This window comes from Tympanuchus pallidicinctus, unplaced genomic scaffold (assembly GCF_026119805.1).
Source record: "Tympanuchus pallidicinctus isolate F22 unplaced genomic scaffold, pur_lepc_1.0 scaffold17, whole genome shotgun sequence".
In the NCBI taxonomy this organism is placed as follows: domain Eukaryota; kingdom Metazoa; phylum Chordata; class Aves; order Galliformes; family Phasianidae; genus Tympanuchus; species Tympanuchus pallidicinctus.
The window spans coordinates 13,432,445-13,445,000 of NW_026294690.1; the positions used below are offsets into that span (position 1 = coordinate 13,432,445).

Below are 12,556 nucleotides of genomic sequence, written 5' to 3' on the forward strand. Positions count from 1 at the left end.
CTACTGCATCAAATCATTCTGAACTGCCTTAAGAAGTGTTGGTGAAGACATGAAAGCAGCTCTAATACCAGGACTCACACAGACCTGAAGACATCTGAGATCACATTCGCAAGCAAGAAAAATCCTAGGACAGCTGCTGGTAAAGCCAAGCACGGATCTCTTCAAAAGGTGAACACTGGGAGAGCGAGAGCAGCCAAGCCCATCAGCAAGCACCATCACCTTGGAGGAAGCTCATAGAAAGGGGCTGGGGATTGAAGAGCATAGTGGTCTGCACAGCACTTGGTGCAGCTCCATTTCCTATGTCTCAGCCCCACTCTCCATATGAGCATTATCTAGCTGTGAATGTCCCTGTTCACTGCAGGAAAGTTGGTCTAGAATACTTTTAAAGGTCCCTTCCAACTCAAACAATTCTGTGATTCTATGATCATCACTTCCCTGTGAGACCAGGCAGGAGGTGAGTGGTCACAGCAAGGAGAGGGGATAGAAGGTTGATTTGAGCTAAACTGTAACTGCAGCTTAGAAATCGGGATTTTACCCTGTTTTAAAATCTGGGTAGAGAAGAAAGCACTCTCAGGAACAGTCAGATTAGAATGCTATGGATCTCATATGATCAGCTGAGCTCAGCAACCCTGCCCTTTGGGGCCAAGATAGAAGAATGACATGAAATTTTTATCAGTGAAGAAATTCAAGCTTAGCTTGAACAGCAACACATCTCTGCAGCCCATTGGAACAAATCCACGCTGCACAAGGAGAATATTAAAAAGCTTCAGTTAAAATCGCACCGGTCAGCCAGCACCGAGGTTGAAGCTGCAGACAACTCTGTAGAAAAGCAAAAAAAATGTTGAATCTGGATCAAGATCCTCATTTGTTCTGCTATTCCCCAAATCTGTGTGTCTTAAACGATACACAGGGGCTAGCAATGCTGCACCTAGGTCACAATTTCCCCACCCTATGTGCTTGAGGGCAGCAAAATGAGAAAGATCTCTGCAGCTGTGGGTGATGCATGAAATCCACCCAAGCAGACAGCTCCCCCTGAGCAATCACAGCCTACTTGAAGACCCCAACAACTTCAGGAGGATTTCAATCATTGATAAGCCTTGTGCTCACCCTCAGGGCTGGTCTGAAATTTCACTTGTTGGGTTGCCATGGTTAGAAATGCAGCGAGAGCGTGCACCGTCACCATGCTGCAAACCTATCATTTGCTTGAATCAAAACAGCTTAACTTTTCTTGGCTTGCACAAAGGCATTTCCCAGTGAGAACCACCATCGAGACAGATTTTGGCCCTTTAGCTGCACTTCTTGCCATCAAAAAGCATTAAGAAGATGTAAAGCTGTATTTTACCTAGCCTAAAATGCCTATAAAAGGCCAAATACTTTTTGTTCGAAGTCTGTCATCACCTGCCTTGTGCTGAAGACCACATGTCAGGTCCCTGAGAAACTCAAAGCACGTCTCCCACTAACTTCCCCAGGGTCAAGATCCCACCCAGACCTGGAGGAGTTCGGGCCAAAAAGAAAGCTTAGACAGTTCCTGCGTGCACTCAGAGAACGTTTGGAGGAAAAGCCAGCACTTAACAGCGCTAGCAGCCCTGCAAAATTTTACAATACACAACTCTCGCGTTAGAGGATACATTTCTTTCTTCATAAAATATATTGGGCCTTTCCACCAACTCCCTTTATTGGTCCATTTGGCTACTTGCTCCTTTTATGAACTACTCAAGTTCCAGCATCATCTGGAAAAGCCCAAAAGGCAAAACGACGTGCAGGACCCCCTTAAACACATCTCTGCCACCAGGATTCAGGCACTACACGTACAGACAGAAAGAGCCAACAGACAGGGCAGCTGGGCTTTGACACCTGAAAGCAACACATAGCACCTTCTAAATTCATTTCTTCTTACTGTCTGCAAGCTCCTCAAGCTGCAAAGTTGATACAAATGCTCCAAACCACAGTGCTTTCACCTTGGTGCAAAGTCCGCTCGGTAGCCAGCAAGTGGTTAAGGCCGGGGATGGTTTTTAGCAGCCTTCTATAGCTCTTCCATGGGGGTCCTGTAATGGCTGCAGTTAAAGAGCAATCTTGCAGGAAGGTCCACACACTAACATAACAACGTATTTTAACGGAGTATTTAAGTAGTTTCATTTCATTTCGTTCATAGCTTATTGACATTGGCTAAGGTGAGTTGTGAAGCTCTAAGGCTGCTCCTACAACTGCTCCTACACTCTCTCCAACTGCATACTGCCAAATCTGTGCTAATGATGCAAAGCTCCTGCAAAACATGTTGTAACCCTTATTTCCCAGTGAGCTGCCTGCCCAAAACAGGATAATGACCAGCAAAGCCTATAGGATAGACAAAACCAAGCAGCACGGGTACATGGTGGGGTACTAGCTATGCTGTGATATTGTTCTTCTGTTCTTTGTTCGTGTTCTGAAGCTGCAGGGCTTAAATCCCAGTGCCTCCCAGTTAGCTTAGGGACATCAGTCTGGTGAGACAGTGCCTGGCTGATTGCATATCTCCGAAATGTGTAGAACAGGAATTGGTCTAACAAGTCTGATCCCATCCCACAGCCCAGCAAGGTCTCCAGGAACACTGCCCATGGATTATTATCAGTATTCATCAACGTAACTGCAATTTTACCCAAGTGGGAAGGGGCTCTGCAGCACACCAGCAGCTGCACCCTCATGTGCGTCATGCTTGAGCTGTACCAAGGTCTTACTAAACATTCAGACAAGGATGAATGCTGCTTGCAACAACCCCATACAGACTGCTTACAGCCTTGCAGCATGGCCTGCTGCCCTTCCATCAACAGAGCTTGCTTACAAAACCCCTACCACTAATCTTGGGTTACTCCCTAACATCCAAAACTTAATTAGTACCTGTTACAATAAAGCCCCTCCAACATTCCCATTTCTCTGATCTCCACACTCCACAACACCCAATGGCAAAATCCACCTGGCTGTGTGCTTGGCATTTGTTGGTTATTTCCAACTTCATGCTCTCACACTGTTTGCTGACCTGCATTTCACACAGACATACCAACATGTCCACCTCTTGAAGTACTGCTGGCAGAGATTCAGATTAACCCAACCCAAATATACCAGGCTCTGAGCACTTGATCAAGCTGTAGATGTCCCTGCACTCTGCATGGGAGTTGGAACAGATGGCCTTTAAGGGTCCCTTCCAATTCAAATGACTCTATGATAAGTAGCTCACTGGGGATGACGCAGGACATCTGAATTCCTCAAGAATTAACAACTGAAAACTGAAAAGTTAATCTCTAGACTGTGATTGCAAGCTTGCTACCCTTTGCTGCCCAGGGCCTGTTCTTGCCTTCCCACACCGAGCATGGAACAACACAGCATGCACTGCATCCATCTCCAGCAACACCACAAGCATTTCAGTTTTATATTACACGCCAGGATTATTTTTATATACGTGCCACCCTACATCTTTTTATATGCACACACACATATATAACCAAACACACGCACACAGTATTTCATTTCTGCAAAACAGAACGCCAGCCCCGTGGTTTTCTCCATGAACTTCCCAGCTCAGCAACACCGAGTGCCCTCTGCTGTACAAGACGACAAATGCTTCTTTATTTAAAGAGGAGATTGTTATTATTTCAAATACGTGTACCTTCACTTAGGATAAAACGTCTGTTAAAATGATGTGCAACCACCTCTAGCGCAACATGCAGAACTAATGCCATGAAGTTGCTGCTCTCGGGCACCGAAGGGCTCATGGTGTCCCCCGTAGGGCACATCAGCACAAAGTAAATAGCCTGTGCTCAACTGCATGGTGTACACTTCAAAAATGTTTTATTTATATGTTTGAAAATAGCTGAAGGAAATCAGAGCAAACAATACAGCTTTATCACCCAGGCGTTTATCAGATAGCCTTCACGCTTCGGTGAATCCCACACTTATTAGAGGTACACACTAGAACCATCAAATGAAAACATGAAATCATTCTTCTTTTGTTAAACACCACTGTTCCTGCTACTGGAAGGAAAGATAATATTAAAACATATTCAAATGTATGTATTGGAAACCTCTACATCCTGTAATAAATTACGCACTTGATATTAAAAATCTGAGCTACACTGCACATACTTGACTTCAGAATATTAACTTTTATTGTCTTCTCACTTCCCAGCTCCTTTCCAACCTGACATTTAAAGGGGCCGAACTACCAGCCCATGGCCTTATTAAATCCAAAAACAGATTTAATAAGGCACAGACAGGTCTTGGTGATGAATGTTACCATTTGTTTGGCATGTGAGCAGGGAAAGCTGATCACTTCTGTCCTCCTCTTCCTGCAGGTTCCTTACAAGTTGGGCAGCCTTGAGCAACAACCTGCTTCCAGCAGGGCTGTGGCCTTTGCAAGAACAGTGCTTAAAGCTGCACAGCATCCACAAATCCCAGCTGCTTGCCCATGCTCCTGCTGGAAGGACTCCATTCCCAACATAGGCAGTCACTTTCCAGCCAACATTTCCTAGAAGTGGCAGCATCCCCAAAACTGTCCTCTTACGCCTTCTTGTACATGAGCTCAGATTAAGCTGATCAAAAAGGGCAACCTGATCAAGCTCTAGGTGTTCCTGTCCATTGCAGAGGAGTTGGACCAGATGGCCTTTAAAGGTCCCTTCCAACTCGAACAGTTCTATGATTCCATGAAAAATACTCATTTTTTCATTTAAATTAAACCATCCATCAATATTTTCCCCCAACAAAAAGTTGGTATCTTTAACAACTTTTTCAGCTTGCTCATCTGAGTGATTCTCGTCCTAGTTTCCCCATCTTGGTTGTAGGCCAAGCATCACTGGCTGAGCCAAAGGGAACATAAAAGCATCTTTCTAAGACGCTATAAAAAGGAAGAACTGGATCCTGGAAGCCTATTAACTGTCATGCCTTAGGTATTTAAGGATCAAACACACGTTTGAGAGATGACAGAAGGTGAAAGGTGGCTTTGAGACTTCTTGGTATCTGAGGAACCCTCTGAAAACACTTTTTTAGCAGCCAGAGTGCAGAACACGGGCTCAGCAACGCATCCCCATGGCCACAGCAGGGGACAGTAGTGTGGATGGTCACTGCTGGAGCCACACCGGGCACACCACAAAGCAAATAGCTGAAGGCAGGGAAACAGGACGCACCCTGCACACACTGGGGAGGTTTCCTATGGTTACTGCTGCCATGGAAATATTTTTTTTTGTTGGCCTGCTCTAAATAATACCTCTCTCTTTGGCTATAACGCGCTCCTTGTGAGGGTCAGACTGAAGAACCGCACGCACTATCAGTTGTGGGGCTTTCCTTCCTCGTTCCCCGGGGCCCATGGGTTGGTTTCAACAAGAGGACGAGGAAAAAAAGTCGGGAGAGAGGGAGGGAAAAAAGACAGTACTTCCTAATTGCTCCCAGCTGTGGCCAAGCAGCTCCAACCCGGCTGCCAGGAGCTGCAGGCAGCTTCCCTAGAACAGCCAAGGGCTCATGAGCATGAGAACCCCTCGCAGGGACTCCTCCACCCACGTAAGGATTTCAGTAATTACATTTATATACTCTCCTTATCAGTGAGAGCAGCCATTATGTCTTTTATCGCCACAGCAGCAGCATCCGCACAAGGGCAATGGATAGGGGATGAAATATTTGCTGCGACGGCAGAGCACAAAGTGCCTCCCTCGGTGGTGAGAACAGTAATTGCGGTCCTTAGCGCTCCGAGTGCTAAGCTCCAGCATCAGGGCCGTGCAGAGAGCCACGCAAAGGGGAAGAAATGGCCTCTCCGATGGCAGAGAGCACCCTGAATTCCTTATGGATCTATTTTGTTAAATCTGAGAACAATGCTGGCCACTGGGGTTTCCCCGAGATAAAGGCTCATGACAACACTGGCCACGCTCACCCCATACTCAGCTTCCCTCACACTGGACAATCCTGCTAACGTTACGAATTCCTCCAACATTACATAGCGACCACAGAGCACAAAGATGGGGAAGAATCCCCAGCCCAGCTTTCCTAGGAGTTTGTTCATCAGAGAAAAAGTAAGCATCTAAATGGGCATCATCATGAACCGCAAAACCATCTGCCCAAGAGCCAGGCTGATGCTATCTGCAGTCCTTAAGCTGGGTGATATACTTACAAGGCAGACAATGAAAACACAATTGATTATTTGAAGAGTGACTCAGTGGTGTAATAAGGATGGATTACTGGGGCTGGAGGGCGGGGAGCCTGAACAGAATAAAGGGCTGCCGATTGACTTTTTAAAGGCAAACAGGGAACAAAAACCAAGAGAAACTCTCCAAAGGGCTGAGCAGCTCTTGACAGCAGAGCATTCATCCCTCAGCTCCTCCCAGGTTTTTGACACGTCCCATTACTTGGGCTGGGGGCTGCAGGGAGCACAGCACCTTGCCCACCCAGCCGCGGAGAGCTGTTCAAGTGCAACCACCTCCCACTAAATCACATGCAAGGTGGCACCCGAATTTGTAGCTGTAGCCTCCAGCACTGTCAGCTGTCAGGAAGGAAGTCCCTCATGCAAGCCCATCTATCCTGGCCATGCGCTTTGCAAGCTTTGCCTTGAGTGATTTCATCCGGGATGGAGATGTGCTTGGTGATGACAATCAGCTCAGTGATGCGGCTGAGTGTTGGACCCAGGCACTGAGAAAGAGTGGCTGCTGCCCTGCTGACATCGTGAGGGCAGGACGCACACATTCACAGCAGGCAGGTAGCATAGGAGCATCCCACTTGTTGCATGCTGAAATGCTGCTGTAGGCATTTTTCCAAAAAAATAGTGCAAGCAAACAACAACAATAAAGAAATCCCACAAAATAAAACTTCACACTTACAAAACAGTTGTTTAGACTAAGAGCAAAATATCAATTAAAGTGGGAGTTCAGTGTTTTTCTGCTCTACCCCCTCACTCATCAGGTCCACTTACAATCACAAGAACAGAATGACCCCTCCAAACCAGACTAAACCCCACATCACACTGTTAGCCTTTTTTCATCCCATTCCTAAAACTAGAATTACATGAGGCTGCTTCAAAACATGCAGGAAACATATCCACACGTGAGAAATTTTCTTTCCTGTGAGAAATTTTGCTTTTAGGGCTTTCCTGGGCAGCTCTGCCTGCAGCAACTCTAGTTACACCAGCTGCAGACTGGGGCTCCTGTGTTCAGATGAAATTTAATCAAGAAGTGTCCCAGCTCCTTTGAGCTCCTGCAATCCAATCCACAATGGTTTGTAAAGGACTTCAGACAGGCTCCCTGGGCTTGCCCAGATACAGGCACGTACCTCACCTCTCCTCTGTACATCACATAGAAAAAAAATAAAGAATGTATTTTAGGCTTTTTGCCAGTGACAACACTGCCTGTAATGTTGTGGTGCTGTGTTAAAATGGATATGGGGTCTCACAGCCAATACAAACAGGACACCTTATCTGTGCCTGTTGGTTTGGGGGCTGTGTTAGCAGCAGGGTATGACAGTGTGTAAGGGACAGCCAAAAAAATTTGGTTGAGAGCCCCCAAATTCCTTTGGGCATTTGTGGAAAGAAGGATTATACCAGGGTGAAGCTGGAAAATCCACGGGGATCTTTACTCCCCGATGTGCCCAAAGCCATATCCTGATGTCATGCTGCCCCTTGACAAAGGACAGTGAGACCACAGGCAGGATGTGCCCGCTGCCCACCCAAGGCAAAGTCCTAGCCTGCATTTGGGGACCTCAACGTGGCTCAAACATCTTCAGGGGACTCTGCCTCTGCTCTGAGTCCCTCAGAGTAAAATTCAGCCTTGATTTTTCAAATGCTTGCACAATGCTTGCACAAGTGCTTAATCTCACTGATGCAGGTGAGTAGGACAGCTGAAGCCGTTTATACCAAGGGAGGTACAACGCAGTTGATGGGCAGCCACCCATCCCAAAAGCTGCCCCAACAGCAGCTGAAGGACACCAGCTTTGGCAATGAGTCACCAGGCAAGGAACGGCTTCTCCCTGCCCAAACTGCTTACAACAAAAAACCCCAACAATGAGCTCACTCTACCAACCCCAAGAACGAGCTCGGAAATCAGCCAGCAGAAACCACTTCTGATTACTCTGCACCCCTCAACGGGGTGTCCTGGTGGGACAACCACCCACAGCCCCATGGAGACTCACCTCTGCAGCAGCACTCCCCACTGGCACAGCTTTCCCATTCCTGCAGGCTCCCCGCTGCAAAATGGAAATCTGTACAAAACACCACAGGACCCAACACTGCTCACTGGGGAAGCAATGAGAGCATAAGCCTGTTCAAGATAAGGCATTGCTATTCTCATATCCCCAAAGCCTTTCAAATAAACATACAAGGAAGTGAAGAATATCTGAATCCTAAAGGAGAAAGAGGCACAAAGCATGTTATTCATGAAAGGGAAAAGCTGGGAGCGTGCATGTGAGAGATACATAACCTACTAAAAATGCTGAAAACATATGGAAGCAATAATCTGTACTTTTTTTTTTTTTTTGGAAGTAGAAACAAATGCTTCAGGATTTGGTGCTATTCGTTCACGTGCTGCATTACAAATGTTATCACTTCTCTGGATGAGGTACGAGTCACCAGTGGGAAGGAAGATGCACACAGCCTCCTGCCACCCCATAGCCGTATTTGCTGGCCTCCACACAAGGGTGGATCATGTCTGGGGACAGGAACTATACAAACATGCCGAGCAAAGAGCAGAAAAAACACTGCCACTAGCAACTCCCAAGCTACTGTCAACAAAACAGAGGCATGCGATGCAACGCCACCCAGCCACCACCATCCAGCAACCTACCACATCTCCAAAGTTCTGGTCTACCACTTATTTGGTGGGTTTGCCATATTACACATCTCCTCTTCCCTTGTCCACGGGCTTTTGTGGTGCACCATCACTCAGCACCCTGAGCCAGCATTACCCAGGCTTCAGAGTCATTAAGGTTAGAAGAGACCACTAAGATCATCCAGTCCAATCATCAGCCCAACCCCACTGTGCCCACCAATACACAGCTCTCAGTGCCACATCTACTCTTTTCCCAACGTTCTCCTGCTCCCAGACCTGGCAAGGTCAGATGTCACAAGACTTCTGTAGTAGATGACAATGAAGCAATGAGTTACCATAGCAAAGAAACACCTGAATAATAACCCAGAATATTGCTGAGTTCTGAGTCAGTTGGCCCAGAAACAGCAGCCCAGGGCCAGGCACGACCTGGGACACGTCAGCCCACATTGCAGTGTGACAGGGACACGCCGAGCAGATCTCCTCATCCCATGTGTTAGCAAGAGACAACAATTACACACACACAAGAAAAAGAGATGCCAAGAAAAGATGCAAACCAGCAAGGCAGCCTTATGTCATGTTTACTGCTGTTATTTACCACTTCTGCAAGCGAGAAGAATAACTATGGCAACAAAGACTTCTCCCAGTGTTCTAAGACAATTGTTAAAATTATTTGCCAGGGTGCCTGACTGCCTTCTCTCCGGGAGCTGCAGCACTCTGCTGTCCCTGAGCTCTGCAGCACAGGTGGCTCGTGTCCCCCACACCTCCAGTACAGCTCTGCTGCGTTCAGCCTTCAGCAATCTGGGTGGTGTTGGAGCTGTTTGTCACTTTTAGGGTTGGCACACCCGCACTTAATTGCACCAGGCAGCGACTGGCAGCTCCATCCGCCTCCCTCCTCCCAGCCCACCTCTCTGCAGGCTCTTCTCCGCGGGACATTATGCAAAAGACCCTTCTAATGGCCATCCCTTCACCCAACCCCAATGACAGCTTTATTTAAACCAAAGCTTGTTAACAAGCTGAATGGCACACAGCTTAATGTAATGCAGATCTGATTAGAAAATGGCAACAGGACTCCCAAGGAGTTGAAGACTTTTATTGAATTTGATTTCACTTCTCCCACACACAAAGCCACCTTTCAAGTATCAGCCTGTGTTAACGGGGATTTTGTTGTGTGTGCCCAATTTCCATTCTCAAGACCACGGCCCACACAGGTCCTTACATAGCTTACTGACAGTCTGCCATAAAATAAATGACAGGGTTAGAGGAAGGAGTTGCTCCGCTGTTCAGGACATGAGCAATTGCAGGTTATTCTGGCTGCACCCCTATAACTGCATCCTTGTAGACTTTCACACCCAGAGATGATGGAATGCAACCTTCAGTCTGTTCAGACGTGGCTTGCTTTCTCCTCCTTGGGGTTAAATGATTTAGCACTAAGGATGGAATTTGTGTCTTACAACCAGAGATGGGATCTGGAAGCTCCAAGTGAAAGCAGGCAGCGTGTCCTGGTCTAACAGTACAGGATCTGCAGCTCCCTGCTGCAACACATTATCAGGGGAATTCATCCACCAGCCTGAACGCAAGATCAGAGTTTAAGGGTAAGATTAAGGATATTCAGAAATGTACTCTAAGTCCAGGGATAGTTTTGCATTACTTGGGAATCCCCTTTCACCTTTTTTTTTTTTTTTCTTCCCTCCACATCACAGAGGTTGGTTTTATTCTGAAAATACAGCAGTTCTGCAGAATATAATTTATTTTCAAGTGGTTTCTCTGGCTCAGAAGGATGCCTGTGCTCCTAGGAATGATCAATGCAGCCAACGCTCAAAGCCACCTCTCCATCTGAGCAAAGTGGCTTTTAAGAGAGCATGTGGGCACAGAAACCTTTGGTGCCTGACAAAGCCATTTGCCTGCCTGATGGACAGATCACACTTAGAATCACAGGTAACGAGGCAATTCAGTTCTGCACGATCGCATATAGGACAACGTGCACACCAGCAACAGGGATGTGCTCTGATTTCAGTGCCTACAAGCTCATAAATCCTTTTATTTTTCCCCAGAGCACATCACCAATTCCCATCTTTGAAGAAAAAAGCCCAATCCCCATTTATCAGTGAAATTCTGCTGTTAAAGGATCTTAAAAAGCTTTACGAATCCCCAGTGGTTAATTGATCTGGGTTTGTATCCTTAATCTGCAGATCTCCTTACAGACCATTGTTATTTTCCAAATCCATTTGGGGAGTTAAAGCGCCTGTGAACATCCCCAGCAGGAGCTGCATGGCCCCATGCATGCAGGGCATTGCTCCTAAGCATGCTGGGGAAGGACAGAATGGCCATTACACATCCTGTGCACTAATAAACCATTCACTAGTAAAACATGAGCATCCTTCCTCTCTATTGTGCTTTGGCAAACAAGCTGCCTTTCTGTTTTAATTGCATAATTACTCTTACATCGAGGCAATTAAATGTGAATGCATATGCAGAAGGGCTCAGCCTTACCATCCCTGGTGCAAGGCATGCAGCTGGAGCACACCTGCCCCACTGCAGGATGCAGAGCCAGGGGCACTAAGGATGCACACCCAGCCCTATACACTGCTGTCCCAGGTAGGTAACCCCTTCCTTCCTGAGAAGGATCCATCTATTTCAACCCAAACCCACGGTGGGACCCCCAGGGGGCAGCTGCGGGTGGGTGGGTGCTCCCAGCAGGGTGAAGCCTGCTGCTCAAGGGTTCCGCAGGATGCAGCACAGCAGGCAGTGTGCTGCTGCAGAGATCACAACCGTGCCACACGTTTGACACCACCCAAGAAGCTCAGTGGCCTTTGGTAAGATTGTATCGACTCCCCACTCTATTTCTCAAACCTAAGGGTAACATAACTCACAGGAAACAGCACCTTATTCAGACCAGAGTAAAAATCCCTCTGCTGACCACCTCTTTTTTTTTTGTTTGTTTGTTTTATCTTATACTTGAAAGTTCTCCGTGACACTTTAAAGCATCACAAGGCACTGCTGTGACAACACCTGCTGCCCCAAACCTCAGCCATGAGAAAACCTAGGGCAGCTCTTGAAAGCATTTTATAAGTCCTGGAAAAAAGACACTCAGGGGTGACCTCATAGATCTAAGACACGTGGCAGATCCCAATTAGCAGCAGGGCACAGCTCCTGCAGCCAGGAGACACCTTCACTTTCTGAAGGTCTGAGGTGGGGCACAGGACACTCAGATTGGCATCTGTGTAGGGTGGAGGAACAGGGCTCATCCATCACCTCCACTCATCCACCACCTGCAGCTGCACCAGCACCATCTCCCCAGGGCAGAGCACAACCCATGGGCCCCACTGCACTGCTCATCTGGAAGGCTGGAGCTTTACATACAACTCAGCACTAATAAATCAATTCAGTGTCCCTCTCTTTGAGTTGGATCCATGCTTTAATCTGCTGAGACACAGCTTTGAGAAGTAGGACATGTGCAAGAAGCATAGCAGATAGTGGGAAATGGGGATAGCCTGTAAAATAAGGCTAAAAGGTCACTGAGGGCTCTAAGTCAATATCAGCTTCTGAAGCCCCCAGCCCAGGTTTAATATTGCTAAATCTCAAGTCACCTGTGAACTCACAATGTGGGGAGGAAAGACGGAGTTGACCCAGCACAAAGCCAGGGCTCTCTGTGCTCCATAGGAACCACATTATTGTCTTTATGGAAACACAGGAGAAATAAATAAGTAGAGACTTGGTCTTTCCCACACACGCATCCCCACCCAGCCGGAGGAGTGGGCTCATCCATCTCAATAGCTGTATCACTGCTCGGC

General features: G+C 47.1%; 1 protein-coding gene across 1 annotated transcript in view; it reads right to left on the reverse strand.

Annotated features, from left to right (window-relative positions):
• PRICKLE2 (prickle planar cell polarity protein 2) overlaps nucleotides 1–12,556 on the reverse strand; it is an 88,056-nt gene that overhangs the window by 74,670 nt on the left and 830 nt on the right. The gene's annotated exons all lie outside the window — the stretch shown is intronic.